We start from the raw sequence: 26,948 nt of genomic DNA, 5'->3' as shown, positions 1-26,948 counted from the left end.
TCGGTTTACTGCAACCTCTGCCTCCCAGATTCAAGCGATTCTCCTGCCCCAGCCTCCTGAGTAGCTGGGATTACAGGTGTGTGCCACCATTATGGGCTAATTTTTTGTATTTTTAGTAGAGACGGGGTTTCACCATGTTGGCCAGGAAGGTCTCCATCTCTTGACCTCTTGATCCCCCCACCTCGGCCTCCCAAAGTGCTGGGATTACAGGCGTGAGCAACCGCACCCAGCTGGACAATACAGTATTGTTAACTAAAATCTCCATGCTGTACATTAAATTCCTGAATTTCTTCATCTTGTAATTGAAAGTTTATACCCTTTGACTAATGTCTCCCCAGTCTCTCCCCATTCTCCCATTCCCTGGCAACCAAAATTCTCCACTTTTTTTTTTTCTTCAGATGGAGTATCACTCTGTGCCCAGGCTGGAGTGCAGTGGCAGGATCTTGGCCCACTGCAGCCTCTGCCTCCTGGCTTCAAAGGATTCTTGTGCCTCAGCCTCCTGAGTAGCTGGGATTACAGGCGCCCACCACCACGCCCATCTAATTTTTGTATTTTTAGAAGAGATGGAGTTTTACCACGTTGGCCAGGCTGGTCTCCAACTCCTGACCTCGTGATCCACCTACCTCAGCCTCCCAAAGTGCTGGGATTACAGGCGTGAGCCACCGCGCCCGGCCAGCATTCTCCTCTTTGCTTCTGTGAGTCAAGGACTATGTGGCTATGTTACAGCCCACATATATGTGAGATTATACAAGATTTCCTTCTTTTTAAGGCTAAATAATATTCACGTATATAATCACATTTTCTTCATTTCTAAATGTCTAGGAACTTTTAGGTTGTTTCCATATCTTGTCTATTATGAAGAAGGCTGCAATGAACGTGGGAATGCAGATATCTCTTCAAGATATTGACATCATTTCCTATGGGAATATACCCAGTAGTGGGATTACTGGATCACGATGGTATTGTTAACGGAAAGGCGTCTGGATTCAGACCCCAAGAGAGGGTTCTTGGATCTTACACAAGAAAGAATTTGGGGAGTTCATAAAGTGAAAGCAAGTTTATTAGAGAAACAAAAGAATGGCTAGTCCATAGGCAGAGCAGTGGTATGCACTGCTCTATTGAATATACTTATGGCTATTTATTGATTATATGCTAAATAAGGTGTGGGTTGTCCATAAGTTTTTCAGGAAAGGGGCAGAGATTTGCTGGAACATAGCATCCCTTCTTTTTTTTTTTTTTTTTTTTTTGAGACAGAGTCTCACTCTGTCGCCCAGGCTGGAGTGCAGTGGCGCGATCTCGGCTCACTGCAGGCTCTGCCCCCCCGGGGGTTCACGCCATTCTCCTGCCTCAGCCTCCCGCGTGGCTGGGACTACAGGCGCCTGCCACCGCGCCTGGCTAATTTTTTGTATTTTTAGTAGAGACGGGGTTTCACCGTGTTAGCCAGGATGGTCTCGATCTCCTGACCTCGTGATCCGCCCGCCTCGGCCTCCCAAAGTGCTGGGATTACAGGCGTGAGCCACTGTGCCCGGCCTTATGACCTGTATCTTGTGCCAACCTCCTATCTCTTCCTGTGACTAAGAATGCCTAACCTCCTGGGAATGCAGCCCACCAAGAAAAAAAGAAAAAAGACTGCCCTTTCTCCATTGAAGGTTCTTGGCACCATGGTCAAAAGCCATTTGATTATACCTGTGAGGGTTTATTTCTGGGCTCTCTATAACAATGGTCTCCATGTCTAGTTATGCCTATACCACATTGTTTTGATTACTATAGCTTTGTAGTACTATTTTTTCTGCTTTTTTCTTGAGACAGGGTCTTGCTCTGTTGTCCAGGCTGGAGTGCAATGGTGCAATCACAGCTCACTGCAGGTTCAACTTCCTGGGCTCAAGAGATCCCTCCTACCTCAACTCCTGAGTAGCTGGGACTACAGGCATGCACCACCATGCCAAGCTATTTTTTATTTTTATTTTTTTGTAGAGATGAAGTCTCCTTAAATTCCCCAAGCTGGCCTCAAACTCCTGGGCTCAAGCAGTTTTCCTGACTCAGCCTCCTGAATTGTTGAGATTATAGATAGGCTAGTAACTTTTGACATCACAAAGTCTGAATTTTCCAACAATCCTTTTTTTTTTCTTTTTCTGAGACTAAGTCTCACTCTGTTGCCCAGACTGGAGGGCAATGGCATGATCTTGGCTCGCTACCACAACCTCCACCTCCTGGGTTCAAATGATTCTCCTGCCTCAGCCTCCCGAGTAGCTGGGATTACAGGAGCCTGCCACCATGCCCGGCTAATTTTTGTGTTTTTAGTAGAGAGAGGGTTTCACCATATTGGCCAGGCTGGTCTCGAATGCCTGACTTCAAATGATCCGCCTGCCTTAGCTTCCCAGAGTGCTGGGATTACAGGCATGAGCCACCTTGCCCTACCCAACAAACTTCTTTTTCAAGATTGCTTTCACTGTATGGACTCCAGTGAGATTCCATATGTGTGTGGTCTTTTGTAACCCAAACTTCAGCAATGACTTAACATGATTTTTGCCACATTCTGCTAGTGACAGAGATGAAGCCTGGTACAATGTGAGAGGACTACACAAAGGTATGAGTATTGAGAAGCAGGGATTATTGGGGGACAATTTGGAGGCTGGATACTACAGAGAAGAACTTGGCCATACCCAAAAACACTACCTGTGCAATCTGGAAACTTCATTTTCTTTTTCTTTTTTTTTTTTAATTTAGAGGCAGAGTATCCCTCTGTTGCCCAGGCTGGAGTGCAGTGGCACAATCTCAACTCACTGCAACCTCCATTTCCTGGGTTCAAGCGATTCTTGTGCCTGTCTCCCTAGTAACTGGGACTACAGGAACGCACCACCACACTCAGCTAAATTTTTTTAATTTTTAGTAAAGACAGGGTTTGGCCATGTTGCCCAGCCTGGTCTCAAACTCCTGAGCTCAGGCAATCCACCCCCTCGCCCTCCCAAAGTGTTGTGATTACAAGCTGAGCCACCGTGCCTGGCCTTTTTCTTTTCCTTTTCTTTTTTTTCTTTTTTTTTTTTTTTTTTGAGAGACAGTTTTGCTGTGTCCCCCAGGCTGGAATGTGCAGTGGTGCAATCTGGGCCACCTGCAGCCTCCACCTCCCAGGTCCAAGCGATGTTCCCATCTCAACCTCCAGAGTAGCTGGGGACTACAGGCATGAGCCACCACACCCGGCTAATTTTTGTATATTTTTTAGAGATGGGTTCACCATGTTACTCAGGCTGGTCTCAAACTAAGGAGCTCAAAGTGCTGGGGTTACAGGCACAGGCCACTGTGCCTGGCCTTACAATCCTACTTTTTCTTTTTTTTTTGAGATGGAGTTTCACTCTTGTTGCCCAGGCTGGAGTGCAATGGTGTGATCTCGGCTCACTCCAACCTCCGCTTCCTGGGTTCAAGTGATTCTCCTGCCTCAAACTCCTGAGTAGCTGGGATTACAGGCATGTGTCACCACGCCCTGCTAATTTTTTGTATTTTTAGTAGAGACGGGGTTTCAGCATGTTGGCCATGCTGTTCTCGAACTCCTGACCTCAAGTGATCCACCCACCTCGGCCTCCCAAAGTATTGGGATTACAGGCATGAGCCACCATGCCTAGCCGCAATCCTACTTTCAAGAATTTTTTTTTTATACTAAGTCCAGGATTCAGTCTAAACTTCTAAGAATTTGCCTTAAAGGTAAATCTTTAACAATTCAAATAAGTTCAAGAATATTAATTGTAGCACTGTTTGTAATTTCAATTTGAATGCCTAAATGCTCTCAAGTATTACAGTATCTGAATATATGGTACATCACCAGTGGAGTATCCTGCAGCTCTAGAAATGAATGAAGATCTCTATGAACTCACATTAAGTGATTTCCAAGATACACGGTTAAGTAAAAATACAAACACCGTCTCAAAAAATAAAATTTTGTGTTTTTAACCTCATTTATTTAAAATTAAATGAATTGTAACCCATTTGGTCTGTGGTATTCTGTTATGGTTGCCTGGGCTGATTAAGGCAGATTTTGGCACTGAGAAGTGAGGCACTGCAATTAAAAACAAACAAACAAACAAACAAACTAAAAATGTGAAGCAGCTTTGAAACTGACAAATGAGTAGAGGCTGGAAAAATTCTGATGTGCAAGCCAGAAATAATAGTAAGGGTGATTCTGGTGAAGTGTCATTGGGGAATGAGGAACATGCTATTGGGAAATGAAGAAAAGACAACCCTTTATATGAAGTGGTGAAGAACTTAGCAAAACTGCATTCTAGCATTTTGTGGAAGGTAGAGCTTGAGAGAGATAAAACTGGGTATTTATCACTAAGATCTGTAATTAAAGTGTTAAAGGACACAGGAAGCTTCATTCTTCCTGACTGCTTATAGTAAAATGCAAAAAGGAGACCTCAATTGCAGAAGAAATTGTTAAAGAAAAAGAACCAGAACCTGGAGATTTGGAAAATTCTCAGCCTATCCATAATGCAAAAATTAGAAAACTTGTACTGAAAAGAATCCTGAATGTGTGGCTGAACAATCATTTGACAAAGAAATCATGAGTGGGATTCATGGACTGTATCAGCCATCTTAACAGAAGTGAGCACAAAGACTGGATTATACTAGAAGAGACACTTCCACTTAGGTTGTGCCACCTAAAATGGACAGAGAAGACAGAACAGGTAAGGCTGTCACATATCATAGATTTTACAAGAAGGGGACACAGAAATAATCAGCTGTGAAAGTGCACTGGCAGTTAAGGATGGTTTCATACCTGCTATGCTCTGCAGGATCCGTGGGAACAGAAGAGACCCTTAGAGGAGCATCTTTTAACAACCCACCTCTGGGGCCTACATCATCTTGGCTTCTGGGAAATTTTGACATGAATGTGCCAAACTGGCAGCTACTAACAGGGGCTGGGACCAATCTAGATGACTTATCTCATACAGAACGTCTTAATGCTATGATCTTAGAAATCTAATCACCAAGGTGAGGTAGCCTGCAGTACTGACCTCACCATCCATGACCCTTCTTCACACATGCCCAGACTCAGGCAACCATGAAGTTGTATTCAGAATCTGTAGGTTTAACTTCAGACCCTCGGGATGGCATCCAAGGCCAATTCATGAGCCATTACAACCTCTGCAAGGCATTAAGGACAAATCTGAATATCTTTAATATCACTGCCAATAATTACAGATGGCAACCAATTAGCTAAATGGTAACACTCATACCCTTACCTTCATAGGGTTTCTCCCCAGTGTGAATTCTTTCATATCTACTTAGGTGTGAGGAAACAGCAAGTGCTTTCCCACATTCTTTACATACGAAGGGTTTCTCTCTGGTATGAGTTCACAGGTGAACATTAAGGGGTGAGGAATACATAAATGCTTTCCCACATATCTTGCATACAAAGGGCCTTTCTCCAATGTGACTTTTCAAATATTTACTACGATCGGAAGAAGTAATGAAGGTCTTCCCACATTCAACACATTCATAAGGCTTCTCTTCTGTGTGAATTCTTTTATGTTGAGTAAGGATTGAAGATCTATTGAAGGCTTTCCCACATTCCTTACACTGATAGGGTTTCTCTCCAGTGTGATTTCATATGTGTATAGCAAGGCCCGTGTATTGAGTGAAGGCTTGGCCACATTCCTTACATTCATAGGGTTTTATTCCAGTGTGAGTTCTTACATGTTGAGTAAAGTGAGTTGATCTAGTGAAGGCTTTCCCACATTCCGTACATTTGTGTGGTTTTATTCCAGTGTGAATTTGAAAGTGAACATTAAAGGATGAGGAATTTCTAAAGGATCTTCCAGATTCTTCACATTCAAAGGACTTCTCTCCTTTATGAATTTTCACATGTGCAGAAATTTGAGAATAATTAGTGAAGGATTTCCACGTTTCTTAGTCTTTTTAGATTTCTTTCCAGTATGAAGAGTTACACACAGCTTTAGGTGTGAGGAATGTCTGATGGTCTCCTACATTCCTGAAATTCACAGAGTTTCTCTCCAATGTGGATTCCCATGTGATTATCAAGGCTCGCAAAATACTCAAAGCCTTTTTTACATTCCTTACATTTGTACGGCTGTCTTGCATTGAGAATTCCAAGATGTACAGCAAGATCTGGAGTTAAGGTGAAGACTTTTCCCATGGATTAAATTTGGAAAGTTCCTGTCCAATACAGGCTTCCTTGTGCACACTGAGGATGTCTTTTCTATAACAATTACCCTCAGAACTGTCCCCTCCATTCTGAGCTGTCATGTGTGTCTTAAGGCAAAACTGTTCACTGAAGCCTCTCCACAATTCTCACAGAGTTTCCATCCACTGTAGCGTCTTGTCTGCTGATAAAGGGATAAAGGATTTAAAATGTTTTCAGATATATTAAGAGATTTCACCCATCTGAACACAGAAACATTATTTTGGTGACAGTTATCATTTTACTTTTTAATGTTTAATTTTTTTTCATTTCCTAGCCTCTTGATTTCTTCCAGGTTGAATGATGGGATCTTTTGCTAGAATTTTATGCCACTGGCTCTAATTATTCAAAAAAAACCGTTTTTAATTGTCAGGCATGGTTTGAGACAGGGTCTCACTCTGTCATACAGGCTGGGTACCATGGCACAATCACAGCTCACTGCGGCCTTAATCTCCCAGGCTCAAGCCATCCTCCTGCCTCAGTGCCCCGAGGAGCTTGGACTACAGTTGTATGCCAACATACCTGGCTAATATTTTTTTGTAGAGACAGGGTCTCCCTGTTGCCCAGTTGGTCTTGAACTCCTAGACTCAAGTGGTTCTCCTGCCTCAGCTTCCCAAAGTGCTGGGATTACAGGCATCAGCCATTGTACCCAGCCAAATAGTGTAGATTTTCATGAAACTGTTCCAATCCTCAATGTCTAGTTACATATGTGGGAATATGTACTTGTCAGTATTTTGCAGTGACAAGTTATATAGGTATGGAACATCACAAAATTCATCACATTCAGACTATCTCTCCAGAGACCTTGCTCCCTCAGTGGTGCAGGCTACTTCTCTAATTCTCTCAAGTATCTCTCATTTGTGCTGTTTCTTTTTCATTGCAAACTCCATCTCCCGGGTTTAAGCAATTCTGCCTCAGCCTCCCAAGTAATTGGGATTACAGGTGCCCACCACCACACCTGGGTAATTTTGTATTTTTAGTAGAGATAGAGGCTAGTCTCGAAGTGCTAACCTCAAGTGATCCACCCACCTTGGCATCCCAAAGTGCTGGGATTACAGACTCAGTTTATTTATTTTCTTTCTTTCTTTTTTTTCTTTCTTTCTCTTTCTGTCTTTCTCTCTTTCTTTCTTGAGATGAAGCCTCACTCCATCGTAGACTCAGTTTATTTTCTTTCTTTCTTTCTTTCTCTCTCTTTCTTTCTCTCTCTCTCTCTTTCTTTCTTAGACGAAGTCTCACTCCATCGCCCAGGCTGGAATGAAGTGGTGCAATCTCGGCTCACTCAGTAGCCTCCATCCCTGGGTTCAAGTGATTCTCCTGCCTCAGCCTCCCGAGTAACTGGTATGACAGGTTACTCAGCTAATTTTGTATTTTTAGTAGAGACGGAGTTTCACCATGTTGGCCAGGTTAGTTTTAAACTCCTGACCTCAAGTGATCCACCCACCTCAACCTCCCATAGTGTTGGGATTACAGGCATGAGCCACCACATCCAGCCTCTTTTTAAAATCAAAGATGGGATCTTGCTATATTGTCTAGGCTGGTCTCAAACTACTGGGCTCAAGTGATCCTTCCACCTCAGCCTCCCAAGTAGCTGGGATTACAGAAGTAAGCCATAGCTCTGAACGTGCTGATTTCCTAGAATGGAATTCTCAATCTTTTCTGAGAGGAAACTAAGAAATATCACTCATCTTACCATTTGTATCCCATTGAATATTGGATTCTTCAGAAAACCCTGCTGAAGTGATGACCATTTGGTTCTAGGTCGTATTTCCCATTTTGAAGTTAAGCAGAAAAAGAAATGTAAGGGTTTATAGAAGAAATGTTTAAAATGATGAGTCATTTGTACTTGTTTTCAAATTAAACACAGTAATAAAAGATAAGCCAGAGAACTTTGAGGATTTTGGCATATCAAAAATTTGGCTATAAGGACGTGGGGTTTATTACACAACTGATGTGTTTAGATAGTTTATTACAAACTGCTTCTGTGAAAAATAAAATGATGGGGAACAGGAAGAGAAGATTATCAGGAAAGGAAAGTAGGAAAGATTGGGATAAAGAGCATGTATCAAAATGATAAACAACAAAAAAATAAGAACAGGTAGATTTGTTAGGTCATAGGAATGTTTGACTAGATGGAAAATAAAAATCAGAGCTATCTGAAATTCTGAGAAAAATAGCTTAAATCTTCTGAGGTAAAGTGGATCTTTAAAAAAAAATTTTTTTTTTTTGAGATAGAGTCTCACTCTGTCACCCAGGCTGGAGTGCAGTGATGCAGTCTCGGCTCACTGCAACTTCTGCCTCCCAGGTTCAAGCAATTCTACTGCCTCAGCCCCCTGAGTGGCTGGGACTACAGGGATGTGCCACCATACCCAGCTAATTTTCTGCATTTTTAGTAGAGATGGGGTTTTGCTGTGTTAGCCAGGCTGGTCTTGATTTCCTGACCTCATGATCTGCCCACCTTGGCATCCCAAAGTGCTGGGATTACAGGCGTGAGCCACCATGCCCGGCCTAGTCTTTATTTTTATGATTTTTTTTTAGAGATGAGGTCCCACAATATTGTCCATGCTAGTATCAAACTCCCACACTCAAGCACTTCTCCCACCTCAGCCTCCCAAGTATCTGGGACTACAGGTACAGGCCATGTTGCCAAGCAAAGTGATGTTACTCTTACCCACAGAAGCCAGGTTCATATAGTTCTCCAACATCACATCTCTGTAGAGGTATTTCTGAGTTGTGTCCAGTAAAGCCCACTCCTCTGGGGTGAACTACACAGTCATATCATCAAACGTCACTGAATCCTAAGTCATCACACAAATGCTGGTTTGAGCCAATGAACACTTCCACCAATGTTCACCGGAGAATGAAGAAGGGGAAACTTATACTCACTTATATGTGGTTCTGAGATCTCCCAAGATCTACTCCAGGGTTTAATGTCTCAGGAGCTGTTGTGTCTAAACAATCAAGGTGAACCTACTAGACGCATATGCCTTGAACAGCACTTTAAAAATTTTTTAATTCTTTTTTTGTTTGATCTATTTTTAATTTTTTAATATTTTTATTTTTAAATTTTTAATTTTTATTTTGATGGGAACAGTACTTCCTAAGCATGAACTTTTATCTATCTATCTATCTATCTATCTATCTATCTATCTATCTATCTAATCTGTTTATTTATTTCTATATAAAGACAGGGTCCCACTGTGTCACACAGGCACAGTCGTTGCTTACTGCACCTTTGATCCCCTGGGCTGAAGTGCTCCTCCCACCCCAGCCTCCTGAGTAGCTGGAATTGCAGGCATGAGCCACTGCATACTGCTTACACTTTATCTCAGCACAACCAGGTTAGGAGCTCTTTCTGTCCCATTGGTGTCTATGCAGCACATTCCTGAGCACACTGCAGACACCTGATAAATGCTGTTAAGTGAATAATTTGATAAAAGGACACTTTCAGCAGCTTTATCACCTGTCACCACACCCAGCAATGTAAGAAAGATGAAGCTGGTACCATGAAGGTCAAGCTTAAGTAGTAATTACTGAGCTACCGGAATGATTTTCAAGTTAACACTTTATGTATAGGAGACTTCATTCTCTGGGGAAATTCATCTGGGGACTCAGCCCTTGAGTAAGGCTTCATTTGCTCTAAGAAAACTCTGGAGATGAGTCTGTCTAGAAGGAAATGTGTCTACCTATTGGATGTAAGCATGTCATTTTGTACAATGGTACATTTTCTTTTTACCTGATAAGAATTTGCCAGGTAGTCCTTCACCATCGTTCCTATCTTTGTCTTTTCTTCAAAATGGCAGATTGGCTCCCTGGAAAAAAAACCTTAGTGGAAAAGTAAGAAGGCATGAGAAGCCAGAGCTGCCCATCCTTCCCACATTCTCATGCCTAGAAGTCATTCCATCCGAGCTTGAAATTCCCACATGCTCCTGCACACTCGAGAAAACCGCACACACAACACTTCCATGAAATGCCATAGTAGTCCTGTGTCACCTAGACTCAGAAAAGCAGGCATGGGCCAAACTGCCTGTTGGGTAAAGGGTAATAGTTTCATTTTTCAAGGAAACTTACACCCTGAAAAATGTGGCTCTCTATCTGCCCATAGTAGTAACACTCATGAAGATTATGTAGCATTTCCTAAGGCACACAAACCAGGGCTGAATTCTAAAACAGCATTCTGGCTGGGCACAGTGGCTCATGCCTGTAATCCCAACATTTTGGGAGGCCAAGGTAGGCAAATCACTCGAGGTCAGGCATTGAAGACCAGCCTGGCCAACATGGCGAAACCCCATCTCTACTAAAAAAAAAAAAAATTATAGGAGATTGAGGTAAAGAATTGCTTGAACCAGGGAAGCAGAGATTGCAATGAGTCGAGATCGTGCCACTGCACTACAGGCTGGGTAACAGTGTGAGACTTCATTTAACAAACAAACAATATTAGCCAAGCCTGGTGATACGTGCTTGTGGTCCCAGCTATGTGGGAGACTGAGGCAACAGAATTGCTTCAACCCAAAAGGCGGAGGTTGCAGTGAGCTGAGATTGCACCACTGCACTCCAGCCTGGGTGAGAGAGCAAGATTCTGTCTACAATAAGTAAATAAAATAAAACAGAACAAAATAGTATTCTACATCTCACTTCAATTCCTCCTAAAAGAACCAGGGGTGGCCAGGCACGGTGGCTCACACCTGTAATCCCAACACTTTGGCAGGCCAAGGCGGGCAAATCACCTGCGGTCGGGAGTTCAAGATCAGCCTGACCAACACTGAGAAACCCGTCTTTACTAAAAATACAAAATTAGCCTGTAATCCCAGCGACTTGGGAGGCTGAGGCAGGAGAATCGCTTTCACCCAGGAGGCAGAGGTTGCGGTGAGCCGAGATTGTGCCATTGCACTCTAGCTTGGGCAACAAGAGCAAAACTCCATCTCAAAAAAACAACAAAACAAAACAAAAGAAAAAACCAGTGGCATGCCTGCTCAGGCCCAGCTCACTGGACTTTTATGTTGTGGAGGATGACCTAAATCAGAATCTCTGAAAAAGGGCATCAACAAGGACTTACCACAGGACAAATCAATGACTGCCATGCTCTGAAGCTGATGGTGAGATGTGCCTCAATGCTGTCTTCCTTGATGCCAAGATTGCCTCAGGGCAACTTATGAATCTAGGTGAATAGAGGCAATCTCCATTCCTCTTTGTACAGGGTTATTTGAAGTCCTGTTTGTATCAATCATCAAACAACAAGCATCAAACATCAGTCATCGAACATTATGCATGACCTTTCTCGCTGCAGGTGACAAATGTGAAGGCCACCAAAAACTGTACACTCAGTATCATCACTCAGTAATGATACTATTAATAACAGCAACTGACATTTACTGAGGACTAGTATGTCAGAAGTAGCTCTAGTAGCTTTATATATACATGCTCACTTATCATAACCATCCTTCCCAATAGCTATCATTACCTCTATTTATCAATCTATCTATCTATCTATCTATCCATCCATCCATTCAGACGGGGTCTCACTCTGATGGCCAGGTTGAAGTGCAATGGCACTAACACAGCCCTCTGTAGCCTAGACCTCCCAGGCTCAAGTGATCCTCCCACATCAGTCTTCTGAATAGGTTGGACCACAGGTGTGCATTACCACACCTTATTATCATTATATTACTATTATTATTATGAGACAGAGTCTCACTCTGCCACCCAGGTTGGAGTGCAGTGGCACAATCTTGACTCATTGTAACCTCTGCCTCCCAGGTTCAAGTGATTATCAGGCCTCAGCCTCCTGAGTAGCTGGGATTACAGGTATGCACAAGGCCTGGCTAATTTTTGTATTTTTAGTAGAGATGGGGTTTCACCATATTGGCCAGGTTGGTCTCAAACTCCTGGCCTCAAGTGATTCTCCCACTTGAGCCCCCAAAGTGGCTAGGAATACAGGTGCACACCACTGTGTGGGGAAAAGAAAGAGAGATCAGATTGTTACTGTGTCTATGTAGAAAAGGAAGACATAAGAAACTCCATTTTGATCCATGCTAAGAAATATTGTTTCTGCTCTTAGATGCTGTTAACCTGTAACTTTAGCCCCAACACTGTGCTCACAGAAACATGTGCTATAATGAACCAAAGTTTAATGGATTTAGGGCTGTGCAGGATGTGCCTTGTTAACAATGTTTGCAGGCAGTATGCTTGGTAAAAGTCATCGCCATTCTCCATTCTCGACTAACCAGGGACACAATGCACTGCGGAAAGCTGCAAGGACCTCTGCCCATGAAAGCCTGGGTATTGTCCAAGGTTTCCCACAACTGAAACAGTCTGAGATATGGCCTCATGGGAAAGGAAAGACCTTACCATCTCCCAGCCCAACACCCATAAAGGGTCTGTGCTGAGGAATAGTGAAAGAGGGAGGCCTCTTTGCAGTTAAGAGGAAGGCTTCTGTCTCCTGCCTATCCCTGGGAATGGAATGTCTCAGTGTAAAGCTGACTATTCCCATTCATTCTATTCTGATAGGAGAAAACTGCCCTGTGGCTGGAGGTGAGATAAGCTGGCAGCAATACTGCTCTGTTACTCTTTGCTACACTGGGATGTCTGGGTAAAGAGAAACATAAATCTAGCCTATATGCACATCCAGGCACAGTACCTTTCCTTGAACTTATTCATGATACAGATTCCTTTGCTCACATATTTCCCCACTGACCTTCTCCCCACCTGTTGCCCTGCTAAACTTCCCTCCCTAAGATAGTAAAAATAATAATCAATAAATGCTGAAGGAACTCAGAGGCCGGCGCCGGTGCAGGTCCTCCTTATGCTGAGCGCTAGTCCCCTGGGCCCACTGTTCTTTCTCTATACTTTGTCTCTATGTCTTATTTCTTTTCTCAGTCTCTCATCTCACCTGATGAGAAATACCCACAGGTGTGGAGGGGCTGGCCCCCTTCACCACTGGGTCTAATTTTTTTGTATTTTTAATAGAGACAAGGTTTCATCAGGTTGCCCAGGCTGGTCTCAAACTCCTGGGCTCAAACAATCCTCCTGCTTTGTCCTCCCAACGTGCTGGGATAATAAGCATGAGCCACCATGCCTGGCTCATTACCTCTGTTTAATACAGAAAAAATCCTACATTCAAATAACCCTAATAATTAGTCTGATATTTGTCCTTAGAGCCTGATCTCCTGTGTATGCTGTTACCCCCTAATACAACCAGAAGGCAGTCCAGACCTGCACAGAAAAATTAGGTAGTCATCAGCCACGTGTGTTACTGCTAACTTCATTATGTAGCTAAGATGACTGAAGAACAGAATTTAAAATATTCAAAAGAAGGCCAGGCGCGGTGGCTCACACCTGTAATCCAGCACTTTGGGAGGCTGAGGCGGGCAGATCACCTGAGGTCAGGAGTTCAAGACCAGCCTGGCAAACATGGCAAAACGCCATCTCCATGGCAAAACCCTGTTTCACCATGTTGGCGAGGCTAGTCTTGAACTCCTGACCTCAGGTGATCCACCTGCCTCAGCCTCCCAAAGTGTTGGGATTACAGATGTGAGCCAGCGCATCTGGCATGCCTTCCTTAAGTAGAAAGGCTTGTAGCTGGTAACAACTAGAAAACAAATAACGTCCAAGAAAATAAAAATAAAAAACGAAAGGCTTACAGTCTACACGTGTTCATATTTACATACAGAAATAGGCACACCCTAAACAACTATATGTTTTTTCCATCCAAATATAATGTGTCAAAAATAAGTAAAGGACACCAAGGCAATGACAGATTCTCAGATAGACATTTTTTAGCAAATAAATGGAAGTCAGAGCCCTCTTGAAACCAGTTTAATGCCAGTGCTCACCAAGAACCCGACAGAATCGCCAGGTTCCTGATGCGGGAGGATGCGGGGCCAAAGCCAACCTCACTAGAATGGCAGAAATCTTTTTCCTTTCAGAAAGAAAAAATTCACAAAGGTTGCTTTAGAAGCTTTTGAAAAGGGGAGCACAGAGGATGAAAGCACTCCAGAAAACATCCCGCGGACGGGGGACAAACACACTTCCCGGTGCAGCTCCTGACGTGGACGACTGAGCCTGCGGCCTCTGGGAACTGGCCACGCTGGGAGGACCAACAACCCCTGGAGAAGCTAGTGAAACGGGCAGGATCCGAGAGGCTCCTGCGCGACCGCGCCTAATCCTTCCTTTGCCGTCCCCCCGCTGTCTCCGGGACCCCCAAGCAGGCGGAACTCACCACAGCTGGGGTGGACTCCACCAGGATAAAGGTGAAACAGCACTGACCATGGGCAGCCAGTGAGGGAAAAGATGGTGGCGGTGCGCTGATGTCACTTCCGCTACAAGCCTTGGGAAGGACGGGGCTTCTGGGATCCAGTTTCAGCTCATAGGACCAGGTTGTTAGAAATGCTTGTTCCCTGGTGCCTTAAAGAAATAGCACTTGAACATAAATTTAATTTCCTCAGCAAGCCCATTTTACTTTCGGGAGAACAGGTACACTCGCCAGCAGTTTTGCCACTAGAGTACACTAAACAAAGGAAACAGGGTCCTTTCCTTTGATGCGTCCACCCTACTGCGGTGTCCAGTTTCCATTGGCTGGAATGGAACATCACATTCTGTATTTGACCTGATTGGCTACCAAGTCAGAACTTTTTAAAAGAGGCAAAGGCAGAGGAGAACAAATGAAGGAGGAAGTAACTTGTGGAATGCTGAGAAAGATAAAAACACATTTAAATAAGGAAGAGGAACAGGCTATGACCTAATGCTTGCTTGGACCAGTATAAGCATGCCAGGGCAAATATTTAGGCTACATTGTGAGAGCTAAGAACATAAAGTACATTGATTTCTTTATTACAGTTAACAGATATTTAAGAATGTTAGCACAGGTCTTTGAATGCATTTTGCTTCTGAGAGAAGTTACTATTTATTTCTAATTAGATGGAGAGGAAAGTCACTTTGAAGAGGAAACTCTACTTTACTTTTTACAGAGTCGAACACAGAAATTCTAGTTTCCTCCTGGGTGGGTGCGGACAGGGCCTGGGTTGGCTCAGAGAGTGGGATGCAGAAACAGGTTCAGAGAAAAGGTGAGGTTACAACCGCGCCTCTGGATGGAACCGTGGGTACAGGGTTGGGCCCCGTACTCAGAGGCGGCTTAGAGGTTGGACCCAGCCTAGCCCCTGCTACAGGTGGACAGACGGGCTGGAAAGGCTGGGATAGGGGATGGGACACACCCCAGGGGATGCTTCTCCAAAACTTTTCCCCAGTGGGTGCAGTTTCGCTCTTGTTGCCCAGGCCTGCACCTGGCACGACCCTGTCTCTATTAAAATATATATATATATATATGGCTGGGCGTGGTGGCTCACGCCTGTAAAAACAAATAAATAAAATGTGTGTGTGTGTGTATCTATATAAAACTTTTTGTATGCCTCTCCTTATGTGCCTAGAGCCTTTCCATGAGTCTTTCATATTGACAAACCTGCCCATGAATGGCATGGTCTATCTCTTCCATTCAGTCAGGCTTTCTGTAGGCCTTTGTTTCTTCATTCTTTATTTTTTAGAACCTGCTGATTCCATTGCGTTTTCTTTTTTTTTTTTTTTTTTGAGACGGAGTCTCACTCTGCCACTGAGAGAAGAGGGATAGACCCTCTCATGTTGTTTTACATTGTTTTATACTCAGAGAAAGAAAGAAAAGCAAAACTAAAGGCAGGTAGCCTGGCGCCAAGGAACTAGACCCAAAACCAGGCCTGGGTGTGCCTGACCTAAACCTGGTAGTTAAAGATCAACCCCTGACCTAACCGGTTATGCTATCTATAGATTCCAGACATTGTATGTTACGGCATTGTAAAACTTCCCGGTCTGTTCGGTTTCACTCTGACCACAGGTACATACAGCCCCTATCACGTACCCACTGCTTGCTCAATCAATCACGACCCTCTCAAGTGGACCCCCTTAGAGTTGTGAGCCCTTAAAACGGACAGGAATTGCTCACTCAGGGAGCTGGGCTCTGGAGACAGAAGTCCTGCCCATGCTCCCAGCCAAATAAACCTCTTCCTTCTTTAACTCGGTGTCTGAGGAGTTTTGTCTGTGGCTTGTCCTGCTACATTTCTTGGTTCCCTGACTGGGAAGTGAGGTGACTGGTGGATGATCAAGGCAGCTCTTTAGGTGGCTTAAGCCTGCCCTGTGGAACATCCCTGTGGGGGACTCTGACCAGTCTGAGCGACACGGATCCTGAGAGCTCTCCTGGGTAGGCATTTGCCCTGGTGGGATGCCTCGCCAGAGCAGTGTGTGGCAGGCCCCCATGGAGGATCAACGCAGTGGCTGAACACCGGGAAGGAACAGGCACCTGAAGTCTGGACATCTAAAACTTGGTAAGGCTAGTCTTTGGAACTTGCCCCCTCCGTTTTAGTGGAAGCGTGGCCTGATCACCCACGGCGTGCCTGTACTGGCACTTTAGTTTTGGTTTTGACTTGGTTTGAATTGCTTGACGGGACTGGTTTTGGGAACTTGCCCACTCCATTTGAGTGGAAGCATGGCCTGATCACCCACGGTGTGCCTGTAATGGCACTTTGGTTTTTGTTTTTGACTTGACTTGGATTGCTTGATACTTTGGTTTTGGTTTTGATCTGGCTTGGATTTCTGGATACTCTGATTTTGGTTTTGATTTTGGTTTAGTGTAAACTACAAAAGTGTGTGTGTGCCCTTTTTACCCGTTCTTTGTTTTGTGGTGTGCATGTGGTGTGAGCGTGGTGTTTAGTCTCAAGGAAACATGGGTGAGGCAAAATTAAGCCACCCCACTAGGAACTATGTGAAAATTAAAAAAAAAAAAGGATTTAGAGGAGACTATGGAGTACTATGACACCAGGAAAACTTAAAACTTTGTGTAAGACAGACTGGCCAGCATTAGAAGTAGGTTGACCACTAGAAGGAAGCCTGGACAGGTCTCTTGTTTCAAAGTTATGGCACAAGGTAACCTGTAAGCCAGGGCACCCAGACCAGCTCCCGTACATATAGACACTTGGTTACAGCTGGTTTTAGAGCCTCTTCCCCCAACACACAGTGGTTAAGAGAAGAGCAGCATAAGCGGCTAGCAGAGGCAAGGAAAGGCCAGCAGAGAGAGAGAAAGGAAAGAGACAGAGAGAAAAAGAGGCAAAGAGAGAGAGAGAAAGAGACAGAGAGGAAGAGACAGACAAAGAGGGAGTCAAGGAGAGAGAGAGAAAGAGAGAGGCAGAGAGAGAGAGAGGAAGAGACAGAGGCAAAAGGAAAGTCAAAGAGAGAGAGACAAAGTCAAAGAGAGAAAAAAGAGAAAGAGATAGACAAGTAGTTAAGGAAAAAAAAGCCTGTTTTTTTAATTCTAAGTTAATTTAGACAAAACAAGGTCTTATTAATAGCAAAGGATAATTAAAATACCAAACTTACAAGGTTTTCAACAAAAGTCAAATTTGCTAAAAGTTAACAGTGTAATATGTATTATAGTAACTTCTATTCTTGTGGCCTTAGTCTAGTCCACAGACATTAAAAAAAAAAAGGTTCGCTTCAGAAGAGAATGGTTATCATTTTCAAAAAAAAGTTATAAAAAAAAGTGTGTTAGAAAAGAATTTATGCAAGAAATGTTGTATAATTTAAAAGAAATTAGGCCTCCTAAATGTAAAACTATTGAAGAGACAGTTTATGTGCAAGGTGTATAAGGAAAGTAAAGTATACCTTCAGTAAAAGGATTATAAGGAGGCATAAGAATGTGGATTTTTACCTACATTAAAAGGTTAAAAATATGTATACTTTGTTAGAGGTTTAAGCAAATTTTAAATGTTAATTGGGTGTAAATACTGTGTGTAAACATATTAGCTAAAGAGGTATCATCTAGTTTTTCTGTAAACTGGACATTAAAATAAAAGCATAACAGGTTTTTCTTAAAGCACCAACCTGCTCTTTAGCAAAATTTTTAAAAGGTTAAAAAGAGTCTATAAAATCTTACCTTATGGTCAAACATTACAAATTAGATAAACATGTCTAAAAGTTTTTATTAAAATTAAGTTTAACATTAATAACACACTAATATGAAGATAAAATTTAGCTTATCTGGTATAAAAATCATACAAAAAGCATTATTAAATATAAAATGGTGTTTAGCTTTCTTTGGTCTAAAAACTAATAAAAATAGGTGCTAAAGGAAATTTCTCAGTAAAAAGGCACTAAGGACTATAAAGTCCACTGCCAAGGCCCCACATTTAAAACAAAAGGTCAATTTCTTAGACATTTTATACTTGATTTATCTTCCACTTTCCTTGCCCTCAAAACTAAAAGTCTTTTAGCACATGTACCACCCCTAGAATTTCCAGTAAACCAGCACCAGCCTGAAGATCATGTTCTCATTGAAAGGTGGAAAGAAGAAAAACTCGAGCCAGCCTGGGAAGGACCCTGCATTGTGCTGCTAACCACCAAAACTGCTGTTTGTACAGCAAAAAAGGATGGACTCATCACACCTGAGTCAAGAAAGCACCACCCCTTCCAGATTCATAGGCCATAATCCCAGAGGAAAACCCTACCAAACTAAAGCTAAGAAAAATTTAACTCTTTTTCATCTATTCTATTACTCTTTCTTCTTTCTGTGCTCTATTACTGACCATCGAGTTATTAACAAAACCAAGTCAATTTTGCCTCAAACTATTGCATTTAATGCTTGCCTTGTTATACCCTGTGGGGACTTGCCAAGTCAAAGACAGCTCCCTACTTCAGAAAAGTACTTCTGTCCCTCCTGACTCGTCTCAGACTGGGCATTAGTAAACTAGGACCATTTAATCTGGGGAGATTTCAATAAAGACCCCAGTGACAATCAAGAGTCTTGCCCCCCGATGTAGAGCTTTCATACCATAGTTGGTCCAACGTTCTGTGGATGACTAAAGAGCAAGGATGGACTGCCCCAACCAGTTTTTGTAATATCCTAAAACCATACATTCATTTTACTAGAGGATCATAGAAGTTAAAGACTTAAAACAAACTTTAGCAATTAAGACAGGATACCAAGATGTAAATGCCTGGTTAAAATGGATCAAATATTCCATCTGCATGTTAAACAAAAGCAATTGTTATGCTTGTGCACGTGGCAGGCCAGAGGTCCAGATTGTCCCTCTTCCACTAAGGTGGTCCTCTAGTTGACCAGGTGTAGGCTGCATGGTACATACCAAGGCATGAAAACTGCGGGGGCAGTGAAGTATTCCTTGCTCAGGGTATCTTGGAAGTTACAAGTGTATGAATGAGATGCATAATTGAGTGCAAAATGAGTGTTAAGTCTAGATCTGTGGTTCTGTGGTCACCTCATATGGCTTAGGGTGGCCCTCCTGCAAAGAGTCCAGGTTGGGGGTTTGTACCAACCCACCAATGCCAAGAGGGACCTAACATGGCTAGAGAAGGATGAAGTGAAAGAAGAGGCAAAAAATTCCCAGTGGGGGGATTAAGCCTCACAGAAACCTCCAGTAGTAAGGAAGGCAAGAAATTTCCAGTAGGGGAAATTGAGCCTCACCCCAAAAGGCAAGAAATCTCCAGTAGGGGAGATTGAGCCTCACCCCCCAAAACCATCAAGATGGGAAATACCCCAAGCAAGGTAAGAAAAAGGATAAAGCTAGCAACAATAATATTCCCCTGAGAGTCCACTAGGCCTAATGTTAAAATATTAGAAGAATAATGAAAAGGCCTTAGATAAATGATAATTAAAAGAATTCAAGAGTCTGTACCCTGTATCCAAAACATTACAAAAGCTTCCAATACACAATAACAACAACAAAAAATGACCTATAAAATTCCTAAAAAGACTCAAAGAGCAACTGGAGAAATACACAAGTCTAGAATTAGAAGACTCCCTTGGATGATAGATGTTAAATCTTCATTTTGTAACTAATAGTTGCCCAGATATTAACAAAATATTACAAAAAATAGAGAACCAGATAGACCTATAGAAGAGCTTCTTTAAAAAGCCCAAAAAAGGCCAGTGCAGTGGCTCAGGCCTGAAATCTCAGCACTTTGGGAGGCCAGGACGGGCAGATCACCTGAGGTCAGGAGTTCAAGACCAGCCTAACCAACATGGAGAAACCCCGTCTCTACTAAGGATACAAAATTAGCCAGGTGTGGTGGCACTTGCCTGTAATCCCAGCTACTCTGGAGGCTGAGGCAGGAAAATCGCTTGAACCCAGGAGGCGGAAGTTGCAGTGAGCCAAGAACACACCATTGCACTCCAGCCGAGCGATGAGTGAAACTCTGTCAAAAAAAAAAAAATCCCAAGGCCGGGCGCGGTGGCTCACGCCTGTAATCCCAGCACTTTGGGAGGCCGAGGCGGGCGGATCACGAGGTCAGGAGATCGAGACCATCCTGGCTAACACGGTGAAACCCCGTCTCTACTAAAAAAAATACAAAAAGTTAGCCAGGCATGGTGGCGGGCGCCTGTAGTCCCAGCTACTCGGGAGGCTGAGGCAGGAGAATGGCGTGAACCCCAGGGGGCGGAGCCTGCAGTGAGCCGAGATCCTGCCACTGCACTCCAGCCTGGGTGACAGCAAGACTCCATCTCAAAAAAAAAAAAATCCCAAAAATTATATGTAAGAAGAGGAAAAACAAAAGCAAAAGGCAAAAATCTTGCTGTCCACCATGCAACAATGTACCCAGGGAGCCAGACATATAAAGAACCTAGACCACCACTGTCCAGGTGATATAAAAGGTATGAAAGAGTAAAGCCAGGAGACTCAAAGGAAGAAAAAAAAAAAAGACAGAAAGAATGTTTCAAATGTGGAAAATTAGGTCACTTTAAAAGACAATGTCCTGGCCGGGCGCGGTGGTTCACGCCTGTAATCCCAGCATTTTGGGAGGCCGAGGAGGGAGGATCACAAGGTCAGGAGATCGAGACCATCCTGGCTAACACAATGAAACCCCGTCTCTACTAAAAATACCAAAAAATTAGCCAGGTGTGGTGGTGGGCACCTGTAGTCCCAGCTACTTGGGAGGCTGAGGAAGGAGAATGGTGTGAACCCGGGAGGTGGAGCTTGCAGTGAGCTGAGATTGCACCACTGCACTCCAGCCTGGGCGACAGAGCAGGACTCCATCTCAAAAAAAAAAAAAAAAAAAAGACAATGTCCCAAATGGGAAAGAGGAATACACTGAGTGTGAGGGAGAGAGGAAACAGGGGATGGCAGAGAGAGAGACAGAAAGAAAGAAAAAGAGAGCACGAATGAGATAGAGACTTAAAAAAAATGCTGTGAGTCTAAAAATAAAAAATTTAGAGAGAAACAAAAAAATTAGAGACAGAGATAGAAGCAGAGAATGAGTGAGAAAGAGACTAAAAGAGACAGAGATCTGAGAGGGACATAGAAAGTGAGACTAAGGAGAGAAATAGTGTAGAAGAGAGAGGAAAAGATGGGAGACAAACAGACAAAAAGTGAGTGAGCAGGTGAGGAGAGAGATTGAGAACTATGAGAGACAGCAACTAGTAGACAAAGGAGGTGGGAGACTGGATGCCACAGCACCCACACCGTTCTCTTGCCCCCTGTCATTTGGACCCCACAGCTGACCCTTTATAGAGGAGAGCTGACCTTGCAGCAGCCTGAGCCTGGGCAGCAGAGCCTCCACCATCTCTCCACTCAGCAGCCTAAGTCCAAGCTATATGTGATGCAATTCTCAGAGTCTATGGATGTATAAAAATTTATACTCTGGCAAACAAGTTACAGATAGTTGCCACATATATATATATATACACACACATATATATATGCTAACAAGCAGACTCTAAGAAGGTCACCCGTTGGAGGAAGGGAGCCAGGATTAAGGCCATTCCAAAGTGTCCAAATTGATTACGCCAAAATGGCCCCAAATCGGTTGCCTAAAGTACCTGCTAGTAATAGTAAATCACCTTACTCACTAGGTAGAGGCTATTCCCTTTTCAAGTGCAACTGCCAGTAATGTAGTTAAAGCATTAATTGAAAATATTATACCCAAGTTTTGATTAATAGAAAATATTGATTCAGATAATAAAACTCATTTCACTGCACATGCCATTAAAAAATTAGCCCAAGTACTAAACATAACATAAAAATACCATACCCCCTGGCACCCACCTTCATCAGGAAGAGTATAAAAAAAAAAACTCTAAACATTCACCTAACCAAATTAGTTTTAGAGATTTGGTTACTAAAGACTAAATGCCTCCCCGTTGCCTTGTTAAAAGTCAAGACTGCCCCTCAGAAAGATGTTGGCTTATCCCCTTATGAAATTCTATATGGGTTGCCTTCTTTACACTTCACTGCTGACATTCCTACATTCAAAACAAACAAACAAAAAATCAGTTTTGCAAAAACTATATACTTGGTCTACCTTCCACTCTCTCTTTCCCCAGAACTAAAGACCTTTTAGCACAGGCACCACCCCTGGAGTTCCCAGCACACCTGCATCAACCTGGAGATCACGTTTTCATTAAGAGCTAGAGGGAAGCAAAACTCAAACCCGCTGCGGGAAGGACCCTTCCTAGTGCTTCTAACCACTGAGACCACAGTTGAAACAGCAGAGGATGGCCGGGCGCGGTGGCTCACGCTTGTAATCCCAGCACTTTGGGAGGCTGAGGTGGGCGGATCACGAGGTCAGGAGATCGAGACCACGGTGAAACCCCATCTCTACTAAAAATACAAAAAATTAGCCGGGCGTGGTGGCGGGCGCCTGTAGTCCCAGCTACTCGGAGAGGCTGAGGCAGGAGAATGGCGTGAACCCGGGAGGCGGAGTTTGCAGTGAGCCGAGATCGTGCCACTGCACTCCAGCCTGGGTGGCAGAGCGAGACTCCCTCTCAAAAAAAAAAAAAAAGAAAAAAAAGAAACAGCAGAGGATGGACCCATCACACCGAGGTCAAAAAAGCACCACCCCCTCCAGAATCATGGACAGTTATTCCAGGGCCGACTCCAAACAAGCTAAAGCTAACCGGGTTTAATCCTCTTATGTTGCAACTCTTTCTTTTCCCCTTCTATTACTAGTCCTCTCTTTATTAATGTAACTAAGTCAAGTTCACCCCAAACTATTACTTTTAATGCTTGCCTTTTGATGCTCTGTGGAGATTTACCAAGCCAGAGGCAACACTCCACTTCAGAAAAGTATGTTTGTCCTTCCTAGCTCTCCTCGGACTAAAAATCTGTTAGCTAGAATAAGTCAGTTTAAAAACAGTTTGACGAAGATTCCAGTATAAACTGGAATCTTGTCCTCCTAGAGCAGAGCTAATCTGCCAAAGTTGGTCCAATGCTCTATAAAATACTAAAGAACAAGGATAGATTGCCCTAACTAGTACTTGCAGTTTCTTAAAACCATATATTTATTTTACTAAAGCAGTTACCCCTCCCAATTGTCAGCTGAACCAACATAATCCAGTACAGATTACCATCTCTGCTCCCCAGAGTTCTTCCCCTTCATTAAGCCGTTTCTATAGTATAACAGCAGAAGTATCAGGGAAGGACCCTTTAGGATCCTTTCAAATGCACTTCACTGCTTCCCCAGCTCCTCCACCGCCTTCTCCCTCTCCAAAGTTCTCTGCTAGTCAAATCTTTTCTCATTATATACCCAATGATAAAACCAAAGTACCTGCTATAGAGGTTAAAAATTTAAAACAAACTATAGCAATTAAACAGGGTATCAAGACACAAATGCTTGGCTGGAATGGATTAAATATTCTGTTCGCATGCTAAACAAAAGCGACAGTTACATTTATGTGACAGGCAAGTCAGAGACCCAAATTGTCCCCTTTCCACTTGGGTGGTCCTCTCATGGACTGGGCATAAGCTGTATGGTAGCTGGGCATAAACAGTATGGTAGCTGTATGTTAGCCCCCTTCCAAAACCCCATAGCCTGGAGCAATGAGTCATGCAAAACTCTTTCACTGCTGTCCCCTGAGGTCAAGAGCCCTAAGGGTCAGCCCCCAAGGGCCATCTGGCCTCCAGTCCCTAATATTAACTTCACCTCATGCCTTTCACTGCAGGAGGAAAAGTTAGCATTCCTTGGAGACTTAACAGGGTGCAGTGAAACCAAGCCTTTTCAAAAGCTTACCAATCACTCTGCCTTTGTTCATCTCCGAGCAGATGTGTAGTGGTATTGCAAGGGACTATTGCTGGGTACTCTGCCAAGCCATTAGAGTGGCACTTATGCGCTAGGCCTTTTCCAGGTGAAAAGGCCATCATTTTCCCCCTCGCATTTCATCAACTAAGAAAGATAATGGCAAAACACCATAAAAATAAAAAATGCCCTTCGTGAATCCTTTAATCCTCATGTTTACATAAATACTATCGAAGTTCCACAAAGAGTACCAAATAAATTTAAGGCCCATAATCAAATCGCTGCAGTGTTTAAGTCTACATTGTTCTGGTAGTCGACTATAAATAAAAATGTAAGTTAAATAAATTACATCTATTACAACCAGCAACAATTTAATTATACTAAAGATGCTATTAAAAAAATAGGTCAACAATTAAGGCTCACCAGTCAAATGACTTAAGAAAATAAAACAGCATTAAATATAATACTAGCAAAAAAAAAGAGGTAGAGTTTGTGTCATAATTAAAACTCAATGTTGTACTTTTATCTCTAATAACACTGCCACCAATGAATCCTAATAAAAGCACTACAAAGCCTTACTTTGTCCAATAAGCTAGTTAAAAATTCTAAAATAAATAATCCCTTCACTAATTTATTGAAAAATGGTTTAGCAAGTTAAAAGGACTTATGTCCTAAATCCTCACTTCCCTTGCTATTATACTAAAAGTGATCATTCTTGTTAAGTGTTGTATTATCCCTTGCATCCATAGGCTAATTCAGAAGCTTATAAAAACAGCTCTCATTAAAACCTTCCCCAATTCTCCCCGACCCTATTCAGACAAACTTTTCCTTCTAGATACTAACTTTTTAAAAATTCGACAAATTCAAGCCACGTTAAATAAATTTAAAGAAGGAAGTGTATAAATTCAAGAGGGGTTAAATTGTTAAAAACAAGTAGTTCAAACAGTTCCTCTTCAAAGAGTTTCACTTTGTTACAAACAAGGTGTTCTTCTCCATGAGGTCTTCACTTCCTTGTACTGTCTGTCCCGAAGTCTTATTTCCCTGGTCTAAATAACTCTTGCCTGCCCATCTATCAGACCCTCCTGCCCTGCTGTGCCCAGGCATGCCCGCCAGGAAATCACCCCCTCCCTGCTGTAACAGCTTTACCCACAGAAACTGTTCTTCCCTGCGCTCTTCTAATTAGCTAATTACATTTAGCTTAGACTGTGCGGCCGACCCCAACCAATAGGGGAATGAAACAGCAACTAAGGCCAACAGCGTTAGGGATTAAAAACCCTCTCCATTAAAAATGCTCTCCATTGTGTGATGTGCTCTCGCCATTGCTCCATCCACAAGATGCACCCTTCTATAGAAGTAAATTTGCCTAGCTGAGAAAACTTATATTCAAATGCTATTTCTTTTGTGGCACTAAAAATTTGTTCCAACAATAGATTTCTGTGGTTTTAACCTCATTTATTTAAAATTAAATGGATTTGTAAGCCATTTGGTCTGTGGTATTTTGTTATGGTGGCCTGAGCTCAGGCAGATTTTGTACTGAGAAGTAGAGGTACTACAATTAAAAACAAACAAACAAAAAAACCAAAAATGTGAAGCAGCTTTGAAACTGACAAATGAGTAGAGGCTCGAAAAGTTCTGATGTGCAAGCTGGAAATAAGGTTGATAAGGGTGATTCTGGTGAGGTGTCACTGGGGAATGAGGAACATGCTATTGGAAAATGAAGAAAAGACAACCCTTGATATAAAGTGGTGAAGAACTTGGCAGAACTGTATTCTAGCATTTTGTGGAAGGTAGAGCTTGAGAGAGATAAAATTGAGTATTTATCACTAAGATCTGTAATTAAAGTGTTAAAGGACACAGGAAGCTTCATTCTTCCTGACTGTTTATAGTAAAATGCAAAAGAGGAGACTTGAATTGCAGAATAAATTGTTAAGGAAAAAGAAACCAGAACTTGGAGATTTGGAAAATTCTCAGCCTATTCATACTGCAAAAATTAGAAAACTTGCACTGAACAGAATCTTCAAAGTGTGGCTGAACAATCTTCTCGTAAAGAGATCATGAGAGGGATTCATGGACTATATCAGCCATCTTAAGAGAAATGAGGAGAGAGACTGGATTATACTAGAAGAGACACTGCCACTTAACATTGTGCCACCTAAAATGGACAGAGAAGGCAGAATAGAACAGGCAAGGTTGTCACACTTCTTAGATTTTACAAGAATGGGTCACAGAAATAATCAGCTGTGAAAGGGCACTGGCAGTTATGGATGGTTTCATTCCTGCCATGCTCTGCAGGATCCCTGGGAACAGAGGAGACTCTTGGAGGAGCATCTTTTAACAACCCAACTCTGGGGCCTACATTATCTTGGCTTCTGGTAAATTTTGACATGAATGTGCCACTGGCAGCCACTAACCAACAGGGGCTGGGACCAATCTGCATGATTTATCTCATACAGAACTTGTTAATGCTATGATCCTAGGAATCTAATCAGTAAGGTGAGGCAGCCTGCAGTACTGACCTCACCATCCATGACCCTTCTTCACAGATGCCCAGACTCAGGCAACCATGAAGTTGTATTCAGGAGCTGTAGGTTTAATTTCAGACCCTCGGGATGGCATCTAAGGCCAATCCATGAGCCAGTACAACCTTCACAAGGCATTTAGGACAAATCTGATAATCTTTTGGTGTCACTGCCAATAATTAAATATGGCAACCGATGAG

At 42.8% G+C, this 26,948-nt stretch overlaps 1 pseudogene; it reads right to left on the bottom strand.

Moving 5' to 3' along the window:
• Window positions 1–5,208: 5,208 nt before the first annotated feature.
• Window positions 5,209–8,910, bottom strand: LOC100584775 (annotated as a pseudogene).
• Window positions 8,911–26,948: the final 18,038 nt, after the last annotated feature.

This window comes from Nomascus leucogenys, chromosome 10, assembly GCF_006542625.1.
Source record: "Nomascus leucogenys isolate Asia chromosome 10, Asia_NLE_v1, whole genome shotgun sequence".
Lineage (NCBI taxonomy): Eukaryota > Metazoa > Chordata > Mammalia > Primates > Hylobatidae > Nomascus > Nomascus leucogenys.
This window is presented reverse-complemented; position numbering and strand designations above follow the sequence as displayed.